At 48.3% G+C, this 26,525-nt stretch overlaps 1 protein-coding gene across 1 annotated transcript in view; it reads left to right on the forward strand.

Moving 5' to 3' along the window:
* The first annotated feature begins 9,011 nt into the window (after positions 1–9,011).
* CLASRP (CLK4 associating serine/arginine rich protein) overlaps positions 9,012–26,525 on the forward strand; it is a 1,081,767-nt gene continuing 1,064,253 nt past the window's right edge. The window contains exon 1 of the mRNA XM_030217938.1: positions 9,012–9,131. The gene's annotated coding sequence lies outside the window, so the exon portion shown is untranslated. The remainder of the gene's footprint in view (positions 9,132–26,525) is intronic.

Raw genomic sequence — 26,525 nt, forward strand, 5'->3', positions numbered from 1 at the left:
TCTACCCTCCTCTGCCACATCCTTCCCTGTTAACCTCCGAAGACCCGCTTTGGGCTCCACTCCCTGACTCCTCAACTCCCGACAGCCCAGCCTCTCCCTCTAGTACCCCTACCCACTCATCAGGGGCCCGGCATCCCTTTCAATGGACTGACTCACCTGTGACCACCTCTCAGTCTATGAGTACCCCTTCCCATCCCTCAGGGTTTCAACCTACCTCCCCTGAATGGGTTAGACCTGCTGCAATCACCTTTGAGCATGATAGGAGGGTAGCTCCTAGCTCTACCTCAGATTCCATTCCCACCTCCTCGAGAGTTCTGCCACTTCGTCAGGTAACTACCACTCGACCGGATCCTAATAATCAGGGTCAGGTTATACAGGCACAGGCCTATCAGTATGTACCCTTCACAACCACCGATCTCCTGAATTGGAAGACGCATTACCCCTCTTATACTGAAAAGCCTCAGGCAGTGGTGGACCTAGTGGCTAGCATTATGGCCACCCATAACCCAACCTGGACTGATTGTCAACAACTTCTCCTGACCCTCTTCACAACTGAGGAGAGGCGGAAGATTTTGCAAAATGCTGAGGCCATAACGCGAGCGCGTGCCCCCGAGGGGACACAGAACCTAGAGGAATGGGTTACTACTACTACTACTACTACTATTTAACATTTCTAAAGTGCTACCAGGGTTACGCAGCGCTGTACAATTCAAACATAGAAGGACAGTCCCTGCTCAAGGAGCTTACAATCTAAAAGACAGGTGTACAATCTAGAGCCAAGTGTCCAGTCAAAGACAAGTGTAGAGTCCGACTAATAGGGCATGCTATATTTCACGGAAGGGTTAGAGCTCGGTTTCCTCGCGCAGCTCCAGTTTGGGATCCAAATAATGGGCAGCACTATGAACTGTTGTCTGGCTATTGCCGGGACTTGCTGGAAGGTATGAGGAAAGGCATAAAGAGGCCCATTAATCTGGCAAAGGTCTCTGAAATTCTCCAAGGGGCAGCTGAATCCCCTGGGGCCTTTCTAGAGCGACTAATTGAAGCCTACAGAACATACACCCCATTTGATCCTGAAGCCCTAGAAAACCAGAGAATGGTGAATAGTGCATTGGTGGCCCAGAGTATGCCAGATATCCGGAAGAAGTTGCAGCGTCAAGAGGGATTCGCAGGGATGAATACCACCCAGCTAATTGAGATCGCAACCAAGGTTTTCATTAATAGAGATCAGGAGGTGCGTCGAGAGGCTGACCGGAAGATGCAGAAGAAGGCCGACATTTTAGCGGCAGCCATTACTAATTCCACCCTTAATCGAGGTCGACCTCTAGCTAATGGGAAGCCAAAGTGGGACCCCGGACCACCAGCCAGGCCCCGAGATTCCTTCAATCAATCCCGGCCAAGGGGGGAGAATCCCAGACCAAGATTGGAGAGGGATCAGTGTGCCTACTGTAAGGAAAGAGGGCACTGGAAAGATGAATGCCCCCAGAGGCGCCAGGGATTGAGAAGGGGACCAGGAGATCGAGGAAGCCGAGGCCGAGTTCGAGAGGGAAGATATGAGCCTGCTGAATCTGACATCATCGGGATAGCCGAGATGGCAGAATGGGACGAATAGGACAGACCGGGTTCCTACAAATTGGGCTCCCAGGAACCTATGGTCAAGTTAACTATAGGGAGCCGCTCAATTCCATTCATGATTGATACAGGAGCTGAACATTCTGTTGTGACGGAGCGATTAGCGCCTGTGTCTGGAAAAACTGTCCGAGTGGTGGGAGCCACGGGGGTGCAGAACCGGAGGCCCTTCCTGACAACCCGTAGATGCCAATTAGGCTCACACATAGTCACTCATGAATTCCTGTATATGCCAGACTGTCCAATCCCTTTGTTAGGTCGAGACCTGCTGTCTAAGCTTAGGGCCCAAATTTCCTTTGACTCTGATGGCCAGACTTCAGTCTCCTTTCGGCCCCCGACATCTAGCCCAAAGGGTATATTGAGTTTCTGCTGCCCCCTTGAAGAAGAATGGCGGCTGCATCAGTCGCAGGGCCAAGTTGACCTACCCCTGGCAGATAGCTTTCAGGTCAGAGGGGTATGGGCAGAAGATAATCCCCCAGGGTTGGCCCGAAATATTCCTCCTGTCCATGTAGACTTACTTCCAAATGCCCGGCCAATCCATCTTCGCCAATACCCAATTCCCAGAAAGGCTCTGGAAGGGATCCAAGCACACCTGAATCGTCTGTTATCCCATGGAATTATTCGTCCTTGTCAGTCTCCATGGAATACGCCATTGTTGCCAGTTCAGAAGCCAGGGACTGAGGACTACCGGCCAGTCCAAGACTTACGAGTGGTCAACAAATCTACTATCTCATTACACCCTGTAGTGCCTAACCCATATGTCCTGCTAGGATTGATACCTTCTGGAGCTACCCATTTCACGACACTAGACCTAAAAGATGCCTTCTTTTGTATTCGGGTGGCCCCCGCCAGTCAACTGCTTTTTGCCTTTCAATGGGAAAACCCAGTAACAGGAAGGAAGCTTCAGTATACATGGACCCGCTTGCCACAGGGGTTCAAGAACTCCCCCACCATTTTTGGGACTGCCCTAGGACAAGACCTTAAGACTTTTAAATCTGAGCCTTCCAGGCGAGTTTTACTCCAGTATGTAGATGACCTCCTGATTGCAGCAGTGACCCAGGAAGAGTGTTTTGAGGCTACTAGAGAATTGCTGGAGCTACTCTTGGATGCAGGCTATAAGGTCTCACGCTCAAAGGCCCAACTTTGTCAGTCAGAAGTGAAGTATCTGGGCTTCTGTATTTCCCAGGGAAGTCGGAGACTGGATGTCAGTAGGAAGCAAGCAGTTGCTGCAATTCCTCAACCCAAGTCCAGAAGAGAAGTTAGGGAATTTCTGGGAGCAGCCGGATTCTGCAGAATTTGGATTCCAAATTTTGCACTGATGGCGAAACCCCTTTACCAAGCCACAAAGGGGGGTGAAAAGGAACCATTTGAATGGGGACCTACTGCTCAACAATCCTTCATTGCCATAAAGAAAGCCCTACTCCAAGCCCCTGCATTAGGCCTTCCTGATGTGGAGAAACCTTTCTCATTGTATGTCCATGAGCGACAGGGGGTTGCTCTGGGTGTGCTGACCCAGATGATGGGATCCTGGCAGAGGCCTGTTGCATACCTGTCTAAACAGCTGGATGGAGTGGCTAAAGGATGGCCAGCCTGCATGAGGGCCATTGCAGCAACAGCCTTACTGGTCCAGGAAGCTGATAAGCTGACCTTGGGGCAAGAACTGGTTGTTAAAGTCCCCCACGCAGTTCTTACCCTCATGGAGTATAAGGGCAACCATTGGTTTACAAATAACCGTATGGTTAAGTACCAAGCTAGCTTGTGTGAGAATCCACGGACACACTTGGAAACAGTGGCTACATTCAATCCTGCCACTCTTTTGCCAGCATCTGAGGGACCACCGGATCATGATTGTATCCAAACCATGGATGAAGTGTACTCCAGTCGACCAGATCTTAAAGATGTTCCGTGGAGGGACCCAGATGTAATTTATTTCACAGATGGAAGCAGTTATGTGGAGAACTCCAAGCGATTGGCAGGCTATGCTGTGGTGACAGAAGATAAGGTGATAGAAGCGAGAGCCCTGCCCCAAGGAACTTCAGCCCAGAAAGCAGAACTTGTGGCCCTCATACGAGCTCTGGAGCTAGCAGCAGGACTGGTAACCAACATTTATACTGATTCCAAGTATGCCTTCACAACTCTACATGCTCATGGAGCTTTGTATAAGGAAAAGGGACTCATAAATGCTGCAGGCCAACCTGTTAAGTATGGACCCGAAATACTTCAGCTGCTAGAGGCTGTTTGGGCCCCCAAGAAGGTAGCTGTCATTCACTGTAGGGGACACCAAAGAATAGATACTCCAGTGGCCCGAGGGAACCGCCATGCTGATCGGGTGGCCAAGGAAGCTGCTCGAGGACCCCCAGCAAGTACTGTGACTCCCCTGTTCCAAATTCGATTGCAAGAATGGACGCCTATGTATACCCAAATGGAAGAGAAATGGGCTCAAGAGGAAGGTGCGGTAAGGAGACCTGATGGCTGGTTACATCTCCCTGATACCAGAGTTCTGGTGCCACGCCACCTAGCTTGGCCTGTAGTGTCTCAAGCTCATGACCTATCACACTTAGGGAAAACAGCACTAGCCCGCCTACTCAGTCGAGTAGTGGTGCTGGAAGGATTGGATAGTCTGGTTGCCACTGCCTCAGCCCGATGTACTCTCTGTGCCCAGAATAATGCTCGTCAGGGACCCCGTATTCCACCAGGAGTTCAGTCTAGAGGACTAACACCCTTTGAGTCCCTAGTTATAGACTTCACAGAAATGCCCAGGAGCGGTAGGCTCCGATACCTCTTGGTCATGGTCTGTACCTTTTCTGGGTGGGTGGAAGCATATCCTACAGTTACTGAGAAAGCCACAGAAGTAGCTCGAGCTCTCCTTAGGGATGTCATCCCCAGGTATGGACTGCCCCTTGCCATAGGTTCAGATAATGGTCCCGCCTTTGTTGAAGCTACACTTCAGGCCCTGTCCCGCGCATTGCGCATTACCTGGAAATTGCATTGTGCCTATCGTCCCCAGAGTTCAGGGCAGGTTGAGCGGGCAAACAGAACCTTGAAAAATAGCCTAGCAAAGATTTGTCAGGAAACCCAACTGAAATGGCCACAGGCACTGCCACTAGCCCTCTTCCGCCTCCGATGCACCCCAACTAAAGGAACAGCCCTCTCTCCCTTTGAAATTGTGTATGGGAAGCCCCCAGCCATTTTACAGGGAATTAAGGGAGACATAGGGACTTTAGGGTCTGCCCAGGTGCAGGAGCAGGTAGCCCTCCTGGGTAAGATAATTTCTGAGCTTCAGTCTTATGTGAGAGAAATAAACCCTGTCCCCTTCCAGGCTCAGGTACATTCCTTCCTGCCAGGGGATAGAGTTTGGGTGAAAGACTGGAGGCTCCAGCCTTTGGGGCCCCGATGGAAAGGACCTTTTACTGTTTTGCTTTCTACCCCTGCAGCTGTGAAGGTCGCAGGGATTACTCCATGGGTCCATTGGTCTCGAATTAAGTCTGCTGACCAGACTGAGCCCAGCACGGATCAGACGGAGCCTAGACAGTGGAGAGCAGAAAGTGATCCAGCGGAGCCATTGAAGTTGCGCTTGACCCGAACCAAAGAATCTACTAGCTGAAAAGAAGGGTCAACTGCATACTGCAGGAGCGGCTGAACTTCGGCTTCATACTGAGACTCTTTCTTGCCCAGATTCTGGCTTTCTTGGAATTTGAGAGCTTGATCCTTATCAGTTGAGGGTCTATCCCAACTGGTATAAGAACTCAAAGACTGAGAACATTATATTAGAGTAATCTGTGATTAGCACAGACTGTTGAAATATTATTGCTTAATTAGTTTGCTGTATTTGTTTTAGATTAGGAAGAAAGAAAATGTTAGTAGTTTGGATGCTTTTGTTGTTTTCTACTCCTTGCCTCCTTGTTCCTAATACCCCAACTCGCTCCAACCTTTGGTTACACTCTGTCCAGGAACTAATTAGCCAGGCAAAGATTACTTCCCCTTGTATTGTGTGTTCCCGATTTTCTCCTTATACTACAGATGTCCCAGCTGTTCCTGTCCCTGTGCAGCTCCCAGCTCTTATACCTCCCTATTTTTCGAGTTCAGGCCCTTGGAGCCAGGATTATACTTGGTGGTCCTTTTATAATGCTACCTCCCCCTCTGAATCTTCTCTAAGGCCAGTTTTTACGTCTCCCTATCCAGCTTCTGGAGTGTTTTGTTTAACAAGAAACATCTCAACTGTTCTTCCCATTCCCTGTAACTATACTAATGTTCTCCCAGAAAAAGGAGAATCTGTGTGGGTAGTTTCTCCAGGTACTCCTATGTGCCCTACTACCGTACCTGCAGATTATGACCCAGGTGATCATCTGGCTCCTAAGCGTACCACTGAGAGGACTATAGCGTCCAAGCTTATTTTCTACTTTCATAAGTCCCCGGGGTATGAAGAGTTACTAACAAATGAGCAGCCTGTCACAATTGGGGATTGGCACCTATGGTGTGCAAAGTCTCCATTTCGTCTTCGTTCCCCCTGGGATAGGGGCTCGCATTATGGGCACCCTAAGTACCTTGTCCAGCCTGAGCCAACATTTATTGGGAACTTTCCTCACCCTCTCCTTGGTCATTACTGGCTCTGTGATAATGTCCTCCACATGATTCTTCCCCCCACATATGATTTTTGTGTATTGGTAACTTTGAATTATTTTCCTAAAGTTATTCCTCTTCTCAAACCACCATCCCCGCACCGCTCTAAGCGAGAGGCCTTGTCCTTACCCTCCTCCGTTGCCACAGAGGATGAGGCGATTGAATTAGCCCTCCAGTATATTAATTCTACTTATCCTCTGACTAAAAAGAGACTTGTAGCCCTTTCTGCCACGGCCTGGATTCCAATTGGGGGCCCGGTAGCGGGTATTACTGAACTAGGTATGGCCACCCGGAGACTTCAATCCCTACTCCATGTTCTAGTTCATGAGCTGAACGTGGTAGTCAATGCATTGCAGGATCAAATTAATGAATTAAGTATAGTTTCTCGGTATAACCGTATGGGTCTTGACTATCTCTTTGCAGCCCAGGGTGGCCTCTGCACAGTGCTAAATTCTTCAGAGTGCTGTACTATTGTCATAAATAGGACGCATGTAGTTAGGCATGCCATGGATAAAGTCCTACAGTTGGCTAGCCTTAATGTGGAGGATTACCGAGGAGGATTAGACCTTACCTCCTGGTGGTGGTCATTGACCTCCTGGATACGTCCCTTGTTCATTTCCCTAATAGTCTTAGTTTTAGCAGGGTTGTTGTTTTGTTTCTTGGCCTCATGTGCTTCGGCAGTATGCCGTCGGACCTTAACAAGTAAGGTAATGGTGATTCACAAGTCTATTCCCAGTTAGGATCACTATAATCTCCAGAGTTTGAGATGTGAGACTTATCTCTGCATAAGCTGATTTTAGTCTCAAAGGGGGGAATGAGGCAGCCATGGGCATAATTATATATACATAAGAAATGATATTAAAAGCTTGAAGTTTGAATTCTCTTCAGTCCTGCAGGTAAAGGAATGCAGGCTGGAATTAATTACTAGAACTCTGTTGAGCAAAAGGTTAGAAAGGTCAGAGACAGGAATTTCTTTCACCCTTGTGATTGATGGATTGCTAAGCAAACACATATGTATTCTATTATGAGCCGGCATATTGCAGGCAGTTTGTTTAGGATTAAATTGAACACTGCTTAGAAGGAAATAGTTAGATTCTAAATAATTCTAGATATAAATGAGTTAGAATTTAGAAGTATGTAGAATATGTCTTATAAGGATGCTTACTTTAGAATATGCTGTATTCTGTGTAAATTAATAATTCTATGTAGAATATTTGTTCAATTCTTTGTCTGACTTTCTAAGCAAGGACTGCAGTGAAGAGGCCAACATGTGTTTTAAGTTATCTGCAGTTCTGGCTGGTTCAATGTATAAGCTGATAGGTGAAAGAGGTCAGGACTAGTCAGCCTTCTTCTCCTTGATTAATTATAGGTAAAATGTAGAAATGGTCTTGAAAGTAATAACCTGATATGTATGCTATTAAGTAAGATTGGCCCTTGACCCCTTTAATGAATGCCAGAGTTTAGTTAGCAGTTAGTACTAGGAATATGAGAAATCAATCATAATAACATGCAGGAGTTCTGGAGACCAAATGTCTGGTGTAAGGGGCCCCAGGTCACAGGTCAGTTTAGGATGTCTGGAACCTATGTAACTGATATTTGTATAGAACTGATTGGTTGAGGCAAGGTAATCAATCTATTCCTTAACCAATTGGAGAGTAAGGGGGCTAGGCTAGATAGAACTGTATTTAAGTGGGAGAAGAAGCAGGTTACGTCAGAAGGAGCTCAGAAGAGAGAGAAGGACAGAAGGAACAGACAGAAGAAGGAGAAGACAGCATAAGAAGAGAAGCAGCTGAGACAGAAGCCACAAAGACACAGAGAGCTGAGAGAGAGACAAAGAGAGCTGAGAAAGAGAAGAAGAGACTTAATGCTGATGTTCTACTTTGTTTGCTGGCAAATAAAGAAGATTACTCTCTCATTCTGGTGTGCTATCTGACTCCTGAAGTATCATAAATTCATGCATCCATTCCTGCAACAGAATCACAATTGCCTCGAGCCTCAGGCAGTTTTTTCACCTGGCTGAGCTACAACTGCAGTGAGCTGTGATTGGCTGTAGGGAGCCTGTCTGGCACCTAAAAGGGCACTCCTCCTAATTGGATGATTCTGACGAAGAGGACTGATGGTTACCAAGGCTGTGAGGTGGGGCGGAGCAGGGGGATTCCGACTCAGAGGGGGGTGCTGAAGCTGCGATAAGACCACCAACGCCCCTGTCGCCCCTGCCTAAGACCGGCCCTGGCAGTAAGAGCAGGTAGGCTGGGTTCTATTTGCTGCTGGCTTTCAACTCGCGTGTCATCCAAAATGGCTAAGCGTGTCAGTGCTGACACGCGTGTCATAGGTTCGCCATCAGGGGTTTAGAAGGACAGTGAAGAAAAATGAGTACAAACTACAGAGTTTATAATAGCTGTTTCTACCACCAGCTAGAATAATTTTTGAAGCTGTTTTAGTTATATTCAATTGTTACTTCTTTTCTCCTCCACCTTTTAAGGCACTGCCTATCCAACTGAAACACCTTTAGACTAGATCTGGACCAACAATAAAGAATTACAACGTGGATGCAGCTGCTCAAAGGTTTGCTTGCTTTTGAGTGTATGACAATGACGGCTGCGCAGGGGAGTGGAAACAGAGATTAACCAAATTGGTTCGGTGCTTACAGTGGACTAGATAGGTTCACCTCCACTCCTGTCTATTAAACCTCCTTGGTCTCTGACGGGCCGCACGCGACGCGACAGGAAGTTGCGTCAGGAAAGGGACGGACCGGACGAGAGAGACTCCCCGGACCTGTCCTCCTACTCCTGGAGTCAGATATCGAAAGCTTCTCAGGGAGAATCAGTCGCAGGCAACTTGCTATGAATAGCTGCTGCTGTTTGATATCAAAGCCAAGTTTAACGGTAGGACGCGAGCGGATGAGTGTTCAGAATGAGGGTGTGGAGGGAGGCTGGGCTGACCGCGGGTGGGGAGGATAGGAGAGGGAGACATACTGCACCGCGAAAATTGAAAAAGAGAGGGAGAGATGATAGACCACGGAGGATGGCAGCCTAGTGCCTGTGATTTGGTAAATCGGAATATAATTATTTCTGTTTTTCAAAACGTCTTCTTATTCCCGTTCCTCCCGAGAGTGAAACGAAATAGATTCTGATTTTTCACTCGGCCATGTAGTACTGCCTTTTCTTCCCTGAGTAAGTGGAGCCATTGCACATATTCCTCAACATTTTCCCATCTCCTCCGCTTCTTCCCACTTCGTTGTTTTTTTTGTCCGGCAACTTATTTTGTGTCTTTAGACGTTGCCTCCGAAGGTAGCCGCCCGCCATTGTTCTCTCGTTTCCCCATCACCATATCTACTTAAGTTTTCTGCCAGCCTTATATCTTACAAGTCATAATAGTCGTACCTAGCAGCAAGGCTTTCCGTTTCTTGTGCAGGGCATGCTGGTATAGCCTGGGCAAAGCTGAATTTGTTTTTCTCTTTAACCATTTGGTGGTGGTGTTTTTCCCTTTAACCATTTGGTGGTGGCAGTGGCAACAGCTCTGGTGCAGCAGCATCATCTCACTTGGCGAGCTGGTCTAACACTTACTGATTTTTGTGTGCAAATATTCCCGATACAGTAAGGGTCTTAGTTTTACTTTTGATTTGTTTCTATCTGTGCTAAAGGTTAGTGTGGTGGGTGTGCAAAAGGCATGCAAATGTTTGTGTTCCTAAAAAAAAAATCAAACCAACTGGATTTTTACTTGTGTAATTTAGTCTTGTCAGCTCCCAACATTACAAGGCTCAAAGTAGATTACATATGAATTAAGGTATAACCATTGAAGAATATTTTAAAAATAAATGTTTTCAATTCCTGGTGAAAAGTGAGAGTTGATGAACCTCGGTTCCATTGCTAAAGAACATCAAGCACGCATAGCTTGATTAAACTGAACTATTCAAAAATTTCCTGTAATGAACACCTGATGGTGAAGGAAAGTAGAGTAATTGTGCATCAATGGCTTGCGTTGATCAAGATTTATTCAGAAGGGAAAATAATCCTGCAACATACTCAGGATTTGTTCCTTTAAAGATCTTATGTACCAGGCAACCTAATTTAAAATACACACAGGGCACATACTGGTATCCAGTGCAGGTGAATCGAAAAGGGACACAGATTTAGCCACCATTCTTTGAAGAAGCTGTAATTTAGAATAAAGCTTTTCAAACATAGTCAAATATAGACTACTGCAGTAATCTAAATGAGATAAAATGAGGGCCTGAACTAATAGACGTTCTCTTCCGAAGATAGTGAATGGATAGAGTGAAGTTGATGCAATTTAAAAAAAAAGTACCATACTAACAATATGATTACTTGTGCTTCAAAAGATAGTGTAATGTCTAAAAGGATTTTTGAGTAAAGTGAGGCAGTAGCTGTGTTAGTCCACTTTTAAAGGTAATAAATAGAAATAAAGTAAAATAAAGCATAGAAAAGAAAATAAGATACCTTTTTTATTGAACTAAATACATTTTTTGATTTGCTTTCAAAGGTAACTTTTTTTCCAATCAGAAATAAGCAAATGTTGGCAAATATCAGTATATATATATATATATATATATATATATATATATAAGTGAAACACAAAAGCATTTCAATGACAGTCTCACAGGAAGAGGACCTTGTTTACTAAGGAGTGCTAGCGTTTTTAGGTTGCACGCTGTGTAGACGCCCATTGGAATAGTATGGGCATCTATACGGTTAGTGCGTGCTAGAAATGCTAGCACACCTTTAGCACGACTTAGTAAACAAGGCCCTAATGTAGGTTTAGGAATAGGAGTTAATATTCCGCCCACTACTTTTGGATAACCATTTCTCAACAAACTGTTTATGAGAGCAACGGACCAGTTCAAAATATCTTGTGGGGTTCCTTTCATTAAATATGAGGGACAACTGTCTAAAAGACAAGAAGAAAATAACTTTCTATTAATTTAAAAGGTGTCAGATACCATATGTGATTCATTGGTATTGTAATCTTCTGCTCAGGAAAGTGTGGTACTTCACCTCAGATGACCCATATTGGTGGATCCCACGCCATCCTGATCCCACAACATTTTCTCTTGTGGTCCCAACCTTTCCCTGTGGCCCTATTAATGGTGTAAACCTCCTGACTCCCTCCCCCCTCCATGTCGGTACCTTTGTCTTCCAGAGTGGCGGCGGTACCTGACTGCTGGTGCTGTACTGGAATGCAACAAAAGTCAGTCTGCCAAATAAGTGATACTACCATTTTCCAAGATGACAGCAGGATGAGAGGGATGCTGCCTCAAGCCAGATATTGTTTCAGAGAGATCAAAGCAGTAGGATGTTCAATGGCCTCCCTGGCTTGAGATGAGAGTGGGTTGGGGAGCCAGTCTAGTTTTTTTTTTTCCCCTTTTTCTGAATGCTTCTTTTCCTATCAGCTTGAGAATCAATTCCCACTTACATACTGACAGTAAGGGAGACATTTTAGGATGCTGCAGATGAATTCAGAATAATGGAGTTTTTTTTTTAACTTGGGGCAATGCTCGCACGGGCCCTGGGGGTTTTGGGGGCTGTGGTGGCGGAGCAGGGTTATAAGTTCATGGGTTGGTGGAGCTCCTGCGTGGCCTATGACATCACTTGCGCAGAGTTCAACATGGGAGTAGAGGATGATAAACTAACTTCCAACCTGGTAGTGAATGTTCAATAATTCTTTATGAGAAGCACCAGAAGATTGACCCAACATTGGTCCGTGCTTCGGCGGACACAGCTGCCTGCTTCAGAGGTCACAAAAACACTGTATTTAAAAAGATAAAATAAATATATAAAAATAACCATGAACTTTCAAAATACATAGAAAAATGTACACGTGGAGGGGCATAATCGAACGCGAACGCCTATCTCCATGGGCATCTATGTCCGAAAACGGGTACGTGAAGAGGCGGGACAGACCGTTTTTTCGAAAAAATGGACGTTTTTCATCTGGGCGTTTGTTTTTTTTAGCGATAATGGAAAGTAAAAACACCCAGCTCAAAAACGTCCTAATCCGAGCCATTTGGTCGTGGGAGGGGCCACGATTCATAGTACACTCGCCCCCCTGACATGCCAGGACACCAACTGGGCACCCTAGAGGTCAGTGCGGTGGACTTCAGACAACGCTCCCACATGCATAGCTCCCTTACCACGGGTGCTGAGCCTCCAAAACCCACTACCCACAAATGTACAACACTACCATAGCTCTTAGGGGTGAAGGGGGCACCTACATGTGGGTACAGTGGGTTTTGGAGGCCTCTCATTTACCAGCACAAGTGTTACAGGTACGGGGGATGGGCCTGGGTCCACCTGGCTGAAGTGCACTGCGGTACCCACTAAAAGTGTTCCAGGGACCTGCATACACGCAGGCCTCTAGGACTTGTTGCTGCGATATAACCTTGGCACACCAGTTGACACCTGAACACTAATCGCTCCGAAAACGTCCTTTATTGGAATAAGCATGCTTACTCACAGTTTACTGCAGATCAGAGGTTGTGCCCCACTGGCAAAGAGTCTCCCTGGTACTTAGATTAGCAGTAGGTCCGAGCTGGCAGAATGGTGTACAATGCCCTCTTTCAGCCACATTCAAGGTAAGAACTAAGTTCTGTAACGTGGCTAACACGTGAAAGTGATCTAAAACTGGCTTACAAAAATGGCCACTACCTCATGGACTACCGGAAACAAAACAGGGCGCACTCTGACCCAGTAAACAGAGGGAAATGCACCATGGGAGTAGAGCCTACCAACTACCAACATCGTGAGCATTTGCCTCAAGCTAGTGGAATCACGGAGCCCAATACCCTACACCCACCACAATGCATTGCTGATGTGACTGTGCAGTGCGCATAACAGAAAAGGTGTCGCACTCACCCGAGAGCCACATCAGAAACCAGGGAAAGGCTGTCACAGGATAGAACACATTCTGCTGTCATGGAGGTGGGTACGGCATTTGAGGCTGGCATAGAAGCTGGAAAAAAAGTTTTTAAAGAGGGGTTTTTTTTGGTGGGAGGGGGTTAGTGACCACTGGTGGAGTCCGGGGAGGTCATCCCTGATTCTCTCCAGTGGTCATCTGGTCAGTTGGGGCACTTTTTTGGGCCTTGTTAGTGAAAAAAAAGGGTCCAAAAAAGTGACCCCAAATCGCGGTAAAAACGCCCTTTTTTCCGATTATCAGCTAAAGACTCCCATCTCTCCTCGGCCGATAACCACGCCCCAGTTCTGCCTTCACCACGCCCCCGACACGCCCCCGTCAACTTTACCCGTTTCCGCGACGGATTGCAGTTGGAAACGCCCAAAATCGGCTTTCAATTATACCGATTTGGGCGCCCAAGGGAGAAAGATGCCCATCTTCCGATTTGGGTCGCAATATAGGCATTTTTCTCTTTCGATTATAAGCAGGATAGTAATTTGTAATAGTAAAACCTTTATAAATAAGTAATAAAAACCTAATTGGTTACAGCAGCCAGGCTGATATTTGCTAAAACACGTTTCGAAAGTGCCAAACCCCTCCGAGAAAAGCTACACTGGCTTCCAATCAAAGAATGGATCACCTTCAAAATCTGCACTCTGTTCCACAAAATTATCTACGGTGTAGTCCCAGGATACATGATAGACCTTATTGACCTACCAACCAGAAACAGATCCAGATCATCTTGTACATACCTAAAACCTCCACTACCCAACTTGCAAAGGACTCACAAAACAACCTATGCATCAAGTTTCTCTTACATAAGCGCACAGATATGGAACGCAGTCCCAAAAGCTGTGCAAACAATCCATGACCACCTAAACTTCAGAAAATCACTAAAAACCAACGTCTTCAAAAAGGCCTACCTTACAGATCCAATGTAAATCCCCACATCCGGCCACACAACTAAACCAATGATCGTACTGGACAATATACAACCTCTCTCCTTTCGACCCTAATGGAACCTGGAATACACCTATCTATTAGAACACAACACAACCTTGTATCTGTTCTTTACCGGATTTGGCAAACGCCTTTCCGGTACTGTGTAAGCCACATTCCCTGTCATCAAGCCGATCAATCCATAGACTGGTGGGTTGTGTCCATCTACCAGCAGGTGGAGATAGAGAGCAATCTTTTGCCTCCCTATATGTGGTCATGTGCTGCCGGAAATTCCCCTGTATGTTCTCTATCTCAGCAGGTGTGTGGTCACACAGCAGCAGCTCTGGCTAGGTCTCCAAGCCTAATTGTTTAGGTTTTGTTGAGTACCTGGGGTTGAGGGCTCTTCGTGAGCAAGTGCAAACCTGGTGGTGCCAGGTCCCTCCTTTTCTCCCCCCTCCCGCTGGCTCCGTTAAAAAAAAACAAACCAAAAATTTTTTAAAAACGTTCAAAAAGGACGTCCATTTGCAGCTGCTCACTGGAACAAGTCGTCGCTGCTCGGAGCAAGAAGCAGGTAATTTTTACCTTTTACTAGCGGGCAGGGGGTTCCCCGAATGGTCTTCACGTGGCTATGGCCTTGGATGGCAAGGGTGCGAAAAGACGCTCCCCGGAACGCGTTCGCGCCTAGCGGGGAAGCAGGAGGCTCGAAGGTAGAGTCGCCCTTTTTGGGTGCCCTTTTGGAGCCGGGAGAGTTCACCGGTTTTTCCTCCGGTGCGGCGGCCTTTCCCACCTTAGGCGCCCATCCCCCACTGGCCGCCCTCCCGGTCGTGACCGGCCACGCGGCTTGGTCGGCTTCTTCTTGGGCCGCCCTCGAGATGGGAGACGTTAACAGCTTGGTCGCCCTTGAATTGGGCGACAGTAAGAAGTCGGCGAAATTAAAACGCCCTTCTTCCCGCGAGGCTCTTTCTCAGAGTTTCACGCCGGACGCCATTTTGGACGCGCAACACGCCTCTCCCCCGCTACTGGGAGCTCAGATGGAGGGCGCCTCTAGGGCTGCGGCACAGGCTGCAGAAATGCACAGACTGGGGGGTTTCGCCCCTGAGTTCATTTTGCTGCTGCATCAGGCTTTTCTTATGCAGAACACTGCCCCTGCTCACCTCTCTGATCGGGGTGATGAGGCCTCTATGCTTAAGCGTCCTCGGCTGGATCTTCCACTCTCGGGGGACTCGGTCTCCTCTGATGTGGATGACGGCAGCGTGTCTGAGTTTTCCCAGAGATCCTTAGGGGAATCTATGGAAGAGACTGATCCTCGCTCGGATGGAGTGGACGACCCCTCTGCAGCGTGGTTTTTTCGCTCAAAGGATTTGCCAAACCTGCTTGTGCAGGCCATGAGCATTTTGAAGATTACCTCTCCGGAGGAAGGCTCTCTCTCAGCCTCTACTGGTTCCGCCATTATGCTGGGAACGAAGCGCCCGCCTAGAACCTTCCACGTTCATGAAGCCATGCAGACCTTAATTTCAGCGCAATGGGATGCCCCTGAGGCGAGCCTGAAAGTAGCCAGGGCTATGTCCCGTCTGTACCCCTTACCTGAGGGGGATCGGGAAGCCTTTGTCTGGCCCACGGTAGATTCCTTAATCACTGCCGTGACTAAGAAAACGGCGCTGCCGGTGGAAGGTGGCAGTGCCCTGAAGGACGCCCAGGAAAGGAGAATGGAGGCGGCCTTAAAGTCGTCCTTTGAGGCGGCCGTCCTGAGTTTGCAAGCCTTGGTTTGCGGCTCCTACGTGGCTAGGGCGTGTCTGACGATTTTGCAGCGGGCTTCCCCCTCGGACCCTTCCTGGAGGGCGGAATGGCCGACCCTGGAGTCGGGTTTGGCCTACTTGGCAGACTTGCTGTATGATGTTTTGAGAGCTTCGGCCAAGGGTATGGCTCAGACAGTCTGCGAGGCGGTGGCTCTGGCTTAAGCACTGGTCGGCTGACCATGCCTCTAAATCTTGCCTAGCCAAGCTGCCTTTTAAAGGCAAGCTGCTCTTTGGGGACGAGCTGAACAAGATTGTGATGAAGCTCGGCACGTCCAAGGGCAAGAGATTGCCGGAGGTCAGGACTCGGGCCAGCAGTGCCCGTCCTGGTTCCTCTAAGGGCTGATTCCAGGAAGCCTGTTGGTATCGCCCGGGCAAGTCGGCCTCCTCTGCCTCGCTTCCTTCAAACGGAACTCCCCCAAACAGCATTCTTTTCGTAGGGACCGCCGTCCATGAGGTTCGTCCTCCGGCCCTCCCCCAGGGTCGCGTACCCAATGACGGGGACCTGGTCCATGGCCCAGTGCAGATAGGAGAAAGGTTGTCCTCGTTTCTGGGCGAGTGGACCAGAGTAACTTCAGACGCTTGGGTTCTGGAAGTCATCAGAGACGGCTACAAGCTAGAGTTCTGCCGACCCCTAAGAGACGGGTTTGTAAACTCTCCTTGCAAGTCTCAGGTCAAAGCAGCTGCCGTGCAGCAGACTTGGAACAACCTGATCCGCCTGGGCGCGATGGTCCCGGTGCCAGTAGATCAGCTTGGCAAGGGGCGCTACTCCATTTACTTTGTGGTGCCAAAGAAAGAAGGCTCTGCTCGGCCTATTCTCGACCTCAAGGGAGTCAATCGGGCCTTGAACGTTCGGCACTTCCAGATGGAGACCCTCCGCTCCGTAATAGCTGCGGTGAAAAAGGGAGAATTCCTGGCCTCCCTGGACATCAAGGAAGCTTACCTACATATTCCCATCTGGCCGCCTCATCAGCGCTTTCTGCGCTTTGCAGTGCTGGGCCGACACTTCCAGTTCAGAGCCCTCCCTTTCGGGTTGGCTACGGCTCTACGGACCTTCTCCAAAGTAATGGTGGTCATCGCGGCCTACCTCTGCAAGGAGGGAGTGCAAGTCCATCCCTATCTGGACGACTTGCTGATCCAAGCCCCTTCCTATGCGTAGTGCGGGAGAGCTACAGACAGGGTCATTGCTCTTCTGAGCTCCCTGGGATGGGTCATCAACTGGGAGAAAAGCCAGCTGCGCACGACTCAGTCCCTGGAGTATCTGGGAGTTCGATTCGACACCCAAGTGGGCAGAGTGTTCCTGCCGGAAACCAGAGCGTCAAGCTTCGGACCCAGGTGGACCAGTTCCTAGCCTCCTCTTCTCTTCGGGCTTGGGACTGTGTGCAGCTGTTGGGCTCCATGACGGCCACAATGGAGGTAGTGCCCTGGGCCAGGGCTCATATGAGACCACTACAACACTCTCTTCTGCGGCAGTGGACTCCAGTCTCGGAGGATTACGCCGTACGCCTTCCTTTGGATCCAGCGGTGCGAAAGGCGCTGAGCTGTTGGCTGAGGCCAGGCAAGCTGTCCGCAGGAATGCCTCTTACGACCCCGGAGTGGGTTGTCGTCACGACAGACGCCTGCTTGACGGGCTGGTGAGCCCACTGCCTGGGACGGACAGCGCAGGGGCTCTGGTCTCCTGCAGAGACGAAATGGTCCATCAACCTCCTGGAACTCCGAGCCATTCGGTTGGCGCTTCTAGAGTTTCTCCCGGCACTGGTGCTGAGACCTGTACGGGTCCTGTCGGACAATGCCACGGCTGTGGCCTATGTCAATCGCCAGGGAGGTACCAGGAGCGCCCCTCTAGCCAAGGAAGCCATGAAGCTATGCCTGTGGGCGGAAGCGAACCTGGAACAGCTGTCGGCGGCCCACATTGCGGGAGTCATGAATGTCAAGGTGGACTTTCTCAGTCGCCATACCTTGGATCCCGGAGAGTGGCAACTGTCTGCTCGGGCGTTCTTGGACATCAAGAAATGCTGGGGCCGGCCGAGCCTGGATCTGATGGCGTTCTCGGCCAATTGCCAAGTGCCGCGTTTTTTCAGCAGAGGATGGGACCCTCAATCTCTGGGAGTCGATGCTCTTCTCCAGCAGTGGCCGACACAGGAGCTTCTCTACGTGTTCCCGCCCTGGCCCATGATGGGCAGGGTGCTAGGCCGGGTGGCAAAGCATCGGGGCCGGGTGATCCTGGTGGGTCCAGCTTGGCCCAGACGTCCCTGGTATGCGGACTTAGTCAGACTCTCGGTGGGCGGCCCTCTGCGGCTGCCAGTGGAGCGGGGCTTCTTGCATCAGGGTCCCGTGGTGATGGAGGATCCCTCCCCCTTTGGTCTTATGGCCTGGCTCTTGAGCGGAAGCGACTGAGGAAGAAGGGCTTCTCAGACAAAGTCATTGCCACTATGCTGAGAGCGAGGAAGCGCTCTACTTCCACCACTTATGCCAGGGTTTGGCATACCTTTGCGTCGTAGTGCGAGGCAGGCTCTGTATCGCCCTTCACTGCTCCAATTTCTTCAGTGTTGGCGTTCCTGCAAGAGGGGCTGGAGAAAGGCCTGTCGCTCAGTTCTCTGAAAGTCCAGGTGGCGACTCTAGCTTGCTTCAGGAGTCGTCTGAAGGGGGCGTCCCTGGCTTCACAGCCAGATGTGGTACGCTTTCTCAAAGGAGTTAATCACCTTCGCCCCCCTCTGCGCGCGATAGTGCCTAGGTGGAATCTCAATCTGGTACTACGGACCTTGCAGAAGCCGCCCTTCGAGCCCTTGCCAAGGGCATCGCTGAAGGACCTGACGCTGAAAGCGGTCTTCCTGGTGGCTATCACATCGGTCAGAAGAGTTTCCGAGCTCCAGGCTCTCTCGTGTAGAGAGCCGTTCCTGCGATTCACTGAGGCAAGAGTATCGATTCGCCCAGTGCCCTCCTTCCTGCCCAAGATTGTTTCTCGATTCCATGTGAATCAGCAGCTTTACCTACCCTCTTTTCGTAGGGAGGATTACCCAGAGGAGTACCCTGCGCTCAAATACCTGGATGTCAGACGGGTCATCATCAGATACTTGGAAGTGACCAATGATTTCCGGAAGTCGGATCACCTGTTCGTAGGCCCTCGTAAGGGTCTGCAAGCATCTAAGCCTACAGTGGCACGTTGGGTCAAGGAGACGATCGCAGCAGCTTATGTGGCGGCAGGGAAGATTCCGCCTATTCAGCTGAAGGCACACTCTACTAGAGCACAAGCGGCCTCGATGGCTGAGTCCAGATCTGTCTCCTTGGAAGAGATTTGCAGAGCGGCTACTTGGTCGTCGGCTCATACCTTCCCACGACATTACCGCTTGAATGTGGCTGCTCGGGTCGAGGCCCAGTTTGGGGCTTCAGTGTTGCGTTCAGGGATTTCCATGTCCCGCCCTGGGTGAGTACTGCTTTGGTACATCCCACCAGTCTATGGATTGATCGGCTTGATGATAGGGAAGGTAAAATTATGTATCATACCTGATAATTTTCTTTCCCTTAATCATATCCAATCAATCCATAGCCCCTCCCAGATATCTGTATTATTTGTGTTCTGGTTATATTTCAAGTTGAGGTTCAGTCTTCATTTCCTGTTCACGAGGACTTCGTTTTCTGTTCTTCCAATTGAAGTCTCTTCGAGTTGAGACGATTTTGTGTTACAGTGAGCTGCTGCTTCCTCTCTCCCCGTTTCGGCGGTGGCTGGCTGGATTGATAATTAAATTATGCCGGCGCTCCCTCCCGCTTCGTGCGGCTGTAGGGTAGCTTTGTATCCCTCCCGCTTCGGCGGTGTTAGGGTAAGCCAGCTCCTCCTGCGGTAGCAGGATAAGCCAGTTCACCCCGCGTCGGCGGGTGTGGTTTCCCGCCCACCGCCCCGGCGGTGGTGCGCTGGAATATTTCCCCTCCCCCGCTTCGGCGGTGGTGAGCTGGGCAGTGTGTCCCTTTGTGGGTGTAATTCTCTAAGTGCTGAGTCCTGCGGATGGAGCTTTGATATCGACATACTGGGGAATTTCCGGCAGCACATGACCACATATAGGGAGGCAAAAGATTGCTCTCTATCTCCACCTGCTGGTAGATGGACACAACCCACCAGTCTATGGATTGATCGGCTATGATTAAGGGAAAGAAAATTATCAGGTATGATACATAATTTTACCTTGAGCCTGCAAATAGGTGAGAAAATGTAGGCTACCAATGCAACAAATAAATAAATAAAAATAGTGGACTGCGTAAACAAAAAACCATGAAGGGAATAAATGGAGGGCCCAGAGGGAGGCTGAGTGTTAGGCTTCAGTTTTGGCATAGTCCATGCACGTGTACCTGCCATATGCGTAAAAGAACTGGGATAGGGCCTGAAGCTGCCAGGAAGGAGGGGTGAGAAGGAAGGGAAAATGACGCAAAAGCAAGTGCCTGTGCACAGTAGACATGGAGACCAGCACAGAGACCTAATAAAGTTGATCTGGTAATTTATAAATAAGACTGGTGGGAGTTGTGCTGTGAAATTGTAGTGAACTGAGGAATCAATTGTGAATGCAGACTGCTGGAATGAGTGAGGGGTTAAATTTAAAATGGGCTAAAAAAGTACATTGTTTCACACAATTAGAGTGATTTTGCTGTTAACATGAAGTAGAGCCATTAAAAGCAAAGCAAGTTTTAAATGGTATTTTAGAACTTGTTTGAGAATGTTTGTGTTGCAAAGAATAGTGAGTAGAAAATGCAAGATTCTGATTGACTGCCCTAGTCGCCAGTGGAAGAATGCTGCAGGGACTTTATTTTAGTATGCCACAAAAGTCATTTGAGAAAACTGTATGGAGTAAAAGCTCTTGTGATGGTGATTTTGAAACAAAAATAAGAAATTTGAGTTTAACAAGAGTGTTTGGTGATAGTGGACTGAGGCAGAACTATTCCTTTGAATTTGTATGGAAATTGTGACTGGTTTAAAAGCTCAGATCCATATGGAGGTTTGTGTTGTCTGGTTTATGTTTAGTGTGTTAACTTGATATATTGCCTAATCAGACCAGTGGGCAAAGGCGATTTACAAAAGATAAATCTTTAAAAACAAAAAAGCAACAGAAAGGAACCCCAGTTAATCAGACCAGAGCAGAACACATTCATCCAAATAAATAAATTTATATAGTATATATACATATATACAGCACACAGGGGAGTTAACAAAGGGGAGGCAATATATGTATTGTCCAAGGTAAGTAGCATATGAGCACTTGTTTTTGAAAAATAATTTAAAAAATGGTCTTTAAACAGGCTTTGATCTTGGGGAAGGATTCCTTACCACGAAGAAGGGGGCAAGTCGTTCCATAACTGTGGGTCCAAAAAGAAGAACACAGAATGTCTAGTGGATTCATAGTGTGCACAGCGAGGAGGGGGCAGTAATAGGTGATGGGAATCTAAAGACCAAAGTGACTGTATAGAAGCATAACGGATAGTAAGGGAGGAGAGAGAGGAAGGAGAACCAGTGTAGTATGCCTTATGGGTCAATCAAAGAATTTTGAATTGAACGTTCACATGAACTGGAAGCCAGCAGAAATGGAATAATAAAGGAGTAGTCTTGCCTCACGTAAAAGGCATGCTGCAGTGTTCTGCAGGGTTTGAAGACAGTCCATTGTATATAGTGTTAAAGTTATCAATGCATGACATTAGAAAGGTATGTACCAGCGTGTGTAGAGCAGAATTATTAAGAATACCATGGAAAGAAGGAATACAGCGTAATGCAAAGAATCCAGATTTTACAACATTTGAAATTTTGTTTTTGGAATGAGAGTTCAGAATCCGTAATGATATCTAAATATTGAAAAACTTAACTGGTGCAGTTGGAATGTTAAAAAGACGAAGGGGCAGCTGAGGTTGAGAAAGTCTACCTGTGATCCAACTTTAGTTTTCTCAGGATTCGGTACCAGTCTGTTCTCAGAAACCACTTTGCCACCAGCAATGAGCAGTTTTGAAGGGGATTCAAGTCAGGGCATAGAGGATAGGTAGGATAGAATAAAAGGATATCATAAGCTTATAGAGAACAATCAAGAGAACAAGGGTGGAAGTAGAGGAAGGTAGCAGAACAGAAAAAGCTCCGCCTTTAAGAAAGTAAGAGAACCAAGAATGTACTGTTCCTCCCAATTTGATTAAGTTAGCATAGAAGAAAGGATAAATCCAAAGAAACAAGAACAATAATCCGGCCTTCACCTAGAGAAGAATGAAGGTCACTGAGATGAGTTTTTATGGTTGGTTCTGATCTCCCCCCCCTCCCCTCAGGCGAGGATGGAGAATTGATTTATTTTCAACATAAATCCTAATAAATAAATAAACATGTGATAGCAGTTGAGAGAATTAAACTTTCTCAGTTAGTTTAGATAGAAAGCATAGATTTGAAATTGGTTGGTAATTAGAGGAAATAAGGGGGTTAAGTGATCTTTTTTTTTTTTTTTTCTTCAAGAGGAGACGAATGACAGCACGCTTCCAAATAGTTGGTACTCTGCTTGGTGAGTGGCTATGATTGATAAGAATCGGAGCCCTTAGCAAGAAGACCATGACGATTAGTCTTATGTCATGAAAATGGCAGGGGATCCAATGAGCTAGTTGGAAGATGCATAAAAGACAACATCAGAGAGAGAGAGCGGTTAGAGATGGGATAGAAAAATTAGTCCCAGTTAAACATAACATACCGGCAGCTAGACTAACATCCAAATTGCCTTCATTACCTTCCAAAACAGATACTGCAAATTCTAGGGAATTGATACAGGTGGGCTGTGGTGACATAAGTACATAAGTATTGCCATACTGGGAAAGACCAAAGGTCCATCAAGCCCAGCATCCTGTTTCCAACAGTGGCCAATCCAGGTCACAAATACCTGGCAAAGTCCCCAAAAAGTACAAAACATTTTATACTGCTTATCCCAGAAATAGTGGATTTTCCCCAAGTCCATAGAGACAATAGAGAACTGATATCATCAGTGATAAAGGAATGGTGGAGCAAACAGATTTTGTCATGAAAAAAAATTAGCCAGGGTATCCGCATTTGGCATTACAGATGATGTTGACAAGGTAGGTGTGAATAACTGGTGAAAAGACAATATCAGTAAAGAAAAATATTATTTTCTAATATTAACTGTGGGACCGAAGCAGAAAATCTTGCAGTAGAGCTGCTGATCATTCGGTTTGTACCTCAAGCTTTCTTCTTAAAGTTAACACAGCAGTATTTGCATGAAAAAGCTAAAAACACAATCTAGGAAACTGGAACGCGCATGGAAAAAAATAAAACACGAACACACACTCGACGCATGGAAACAACTACAAAGGAAATACAAATCCTATATAATAAAACTCACCCTCAACGTTCTGAAGACACTGACGTCAGTGAAGCCAAGCCACTGACGTCACTTCCTTCCAAGACAGGTTCGAAGGGTTTGTGGTGGTGAAGCCACCGAAATCGCCAAGTCTCCGGGCCCCGCCCTCACGTCAAACGTGATGATGTTTAGGGCGGAGCAATGGCGTCACACAGAGGGCGGAGCAATGGCATACGGGGCATTCAGGAGGTACGGAGCAATGGCGTCGCAACGATAAAGGGGTCGATAAGTAGGGAGGGAGAAGGGGGGGGGGTGTTGGGGAGGAAAACCTTGCTAGCGCCCGTTTCATTTGCTCCAGAAATGGGCCTCTTTTACTAGTATGCAATAAGACAGACCAAAAGGTCATACTACAAAGCTAAAATTGGGCCAGACTACAAAACACAAAGAAACTATACAACCTCGCGAATAAACTAGACACAACGCCGGTCACCACAACCAATACTGACGTCCCATCTGCAGACAACCTCGCTAAATATTTCAATGAAAAAATTGTAAACCTACGCAAAACTCTACCTCAGAATAATACAGACATAGAAAACTTCATTAATGGTCTAGACCAGTGATGGCGAACCTTTCAGAGACCGAGTGCCCAAACAGCAACCCAAAATCGAATTATTTATTGCAAAGTGATGGTACTCATTATGGTACTCCACCCCTATGATAGCCACACCCCCTATACCAGCCATGGCGCATATAAACAGACATCACTGAAAACATTATACTAGTATAGGAGGAAAAATAACATGATTTTTTTCATTATAAATCATTTCTGTAAGCTGTTACAGCTCCAGTATACCCAGTGCAAAATAAGACAGCAGATGTAAATTCTCAAATTGGACATATTCTAAACACTAAAATGAAAATAAAATGATTTTTTCCTACCTTTGTTGTCTGGTGATTTTGTTTTTCTATCCATATTGGTCCAGTCTCTGATTCTGCTGCTATCTGTTCTCTTAACTCCGTTTCCAGGTCTTCCTTTCCATGTATTTCTTTACTTTCCTCCTTTCTTCTTCATTTCTTGCCCTCCATCCATGTCCAGCAACCCTTCTCTCCCCTCCAGCCACCCATGTCCAGCCACCCTCCTCTCCCCCCTACCCTCCCTCCCAGCACCAGGCCGCCCTCCTTCCCAGCACCAGGCAGGCAGCCTCCCTCCCTCCCATTACCAGGCAGGCAGGCAGCCTCCCTGCCTCCCACCCACCCAGCAGAAGCACCCAGTAGCAGGCCTCCCTCCCACCCAGCACCACCCAGCACCAGGCCTGCCTACTACTACTACTACTATTTAGCATTTCTATAGCGCTACAAGGCATACGCAGCGCTGCACAAACATAGAAGAAAGACAGTCCCTGCTCAAAGAGCTTACAATCTAATAGACAAAAAATAAATAAAGTAAGCACATCAAATCAATTAATGTGATCGGGAAGGAAGAGAGGAGGGTAGGTGGAGGCGAGTGGTTACGAGTCAAAAGCAATGTTAAAGAGGTGGGCTTTCAGTCTAGATTTAAAGGTGGCCAAGGATGGGGCAAGACGTAGGGGCTCAGGAAGTTTATTCCAGGCGTAGGGTGCAGCGAGACAGAAGGCGCGAAGTCTGGAGTTGGCAGTAGTGGAGAAGGGAACAGATAAGAAGGATTTATCCATGGAGCGGAGTGCACGGGAAGGGGTGTAGGGAAGGACGAGTGTGGAGAGATACTGGGGAGCAGCAGAGTGAATACATTTATAGGTTAGTAGAAGAAGTTTGAACAGGATGCGAAAACGGATAGGGAGCCAGTGAAGGGTCTTGAGGAGAGGGGTAGTATGAGTAAAGCGACCCTGGCGGAAGATGAGACGGGCAGCAGAGTTTTGAACCGAGGGGAGAGGTGACTAAGTGGGAGGTCAGCAAGAAGCAGATTGCAGTAGTCTAAACGAGAGGTGACAAGGGTGTGGATGAGGGTTTTGGTAGAGTGCTCGGAAAGAAAGGGGCGGATTTTACGGATGTTGTAAAGAAAGAAACGACAGGTCTTGGCGGTCTGCTGGATATGAGCAGAGAAGGAGAGAGAAGAGTCAAAGATGACCCCAAGGTTTCGAGCTGAGGAGACAGGGAGAATGAGAGAGCCATCAACAGAAATAGAAAACGGGGGGAGCGGGGAGGTGGGTTTGGGGGGGGAAAATGAGAAGCTCGGTTTTGGTCATATTTAATTTCAAGTGCCGCCCTCCCTCCCAGCACCCAGCACCAGGCAGGCGGCCTCCCTCCCACCCAGCACCAGCACCCAGTAGCAGGCCTCCCTCCCACCCAGCACCAGGCCTGCCGGCCTCCCTCCCAGCACCAGGCCTGCCGCCCTCCCACCCAGCACCCAACATCAGGCCGCCCTCCCAGCACCAGGCCTCCCTCCCACCCAGCACCCAACATCAGGCCTCCCTCCCACCCAGCAGCACCAAGCCTCCCTCCCACCCAGCACCAGGCCTGCCTCCGCCCTCCCTCCAACCCAACAAGTATCAGGCCGCCCGCCTGTCCTCCCTCCCTCCCAGCACCAGGAACCCCCCTCCTCCTGTGAAATTTTAAAAGCCTACTGTTCCTCGGGGTTAAAGCAGCATGCAGCGCTGGCAGCGAAGAAGCGCGTGTTCTTCGCTCGGCGCGCCTTCGGCCTTCCCTTCGGTTTCTCAAGCTCTGGTCCCACCTATGAGGGGGCTGGACCAGAGCTTGAGAAACCGAAGGGAAGGCCGAAGGCGTGCCGAGCGAAGAACACGCGCTTCTTCGCTACCGGCGCTGCACGCTGCTTTAACCCCGAGGAACAGTAGGCTTTTAAAATTTCACAGGAGGAGGGGGGTTCCTGGTGCTGGGAGGGAGGGAGGATGGGCAGGCGGCCTGATACTTGTTGGGTTGGAGGGAGGGCGGGAGGCGGCGAACTATTCGGAGGGAGGGAGCATGGGCGGAGCAGCGACAGGCGCGCGTGCCAAGGAAGAGGGCTCTGCGTGCCCTCTCTGGCACGCGTGCCATAGATTCGCCACCACCGGTCTAGACCCAAACCCTGGTGAATACCCTGCTGACCGAATATGGTCAAATTTCGCTCTCAGCACCGACACAATTGCTCAGGCGATTAAAAAATACTCCCAACAGTCACTGTCAACTGGACACTTGCCCCAGCTACCTAATACAATCTGCCCCCCACCGCTTCATAACAGATCTTACATACCACTTAAACTTCATGCTTCAGCAGGGTATCTACCCTAAAGAAAAGGCAACATCCTGCTCACCCCAATACCTAAAGACACCAAGAAAAAAAACGACA

The sequence above is a fragment of the Microcaecilia unicolor genome, chromosome 11 (genome assembly GCF_901765095.1).
Source record: "Microcaecilia unicolor chromosome 11, aMicUni1.1, whole genome shotgun sequence".
NCBI lineage: Eukaryota > Metazoa > Chordata > Amphibia > Gymnophiona > Siphonopidae > Microcaecilia > Microcaecilia unicolor.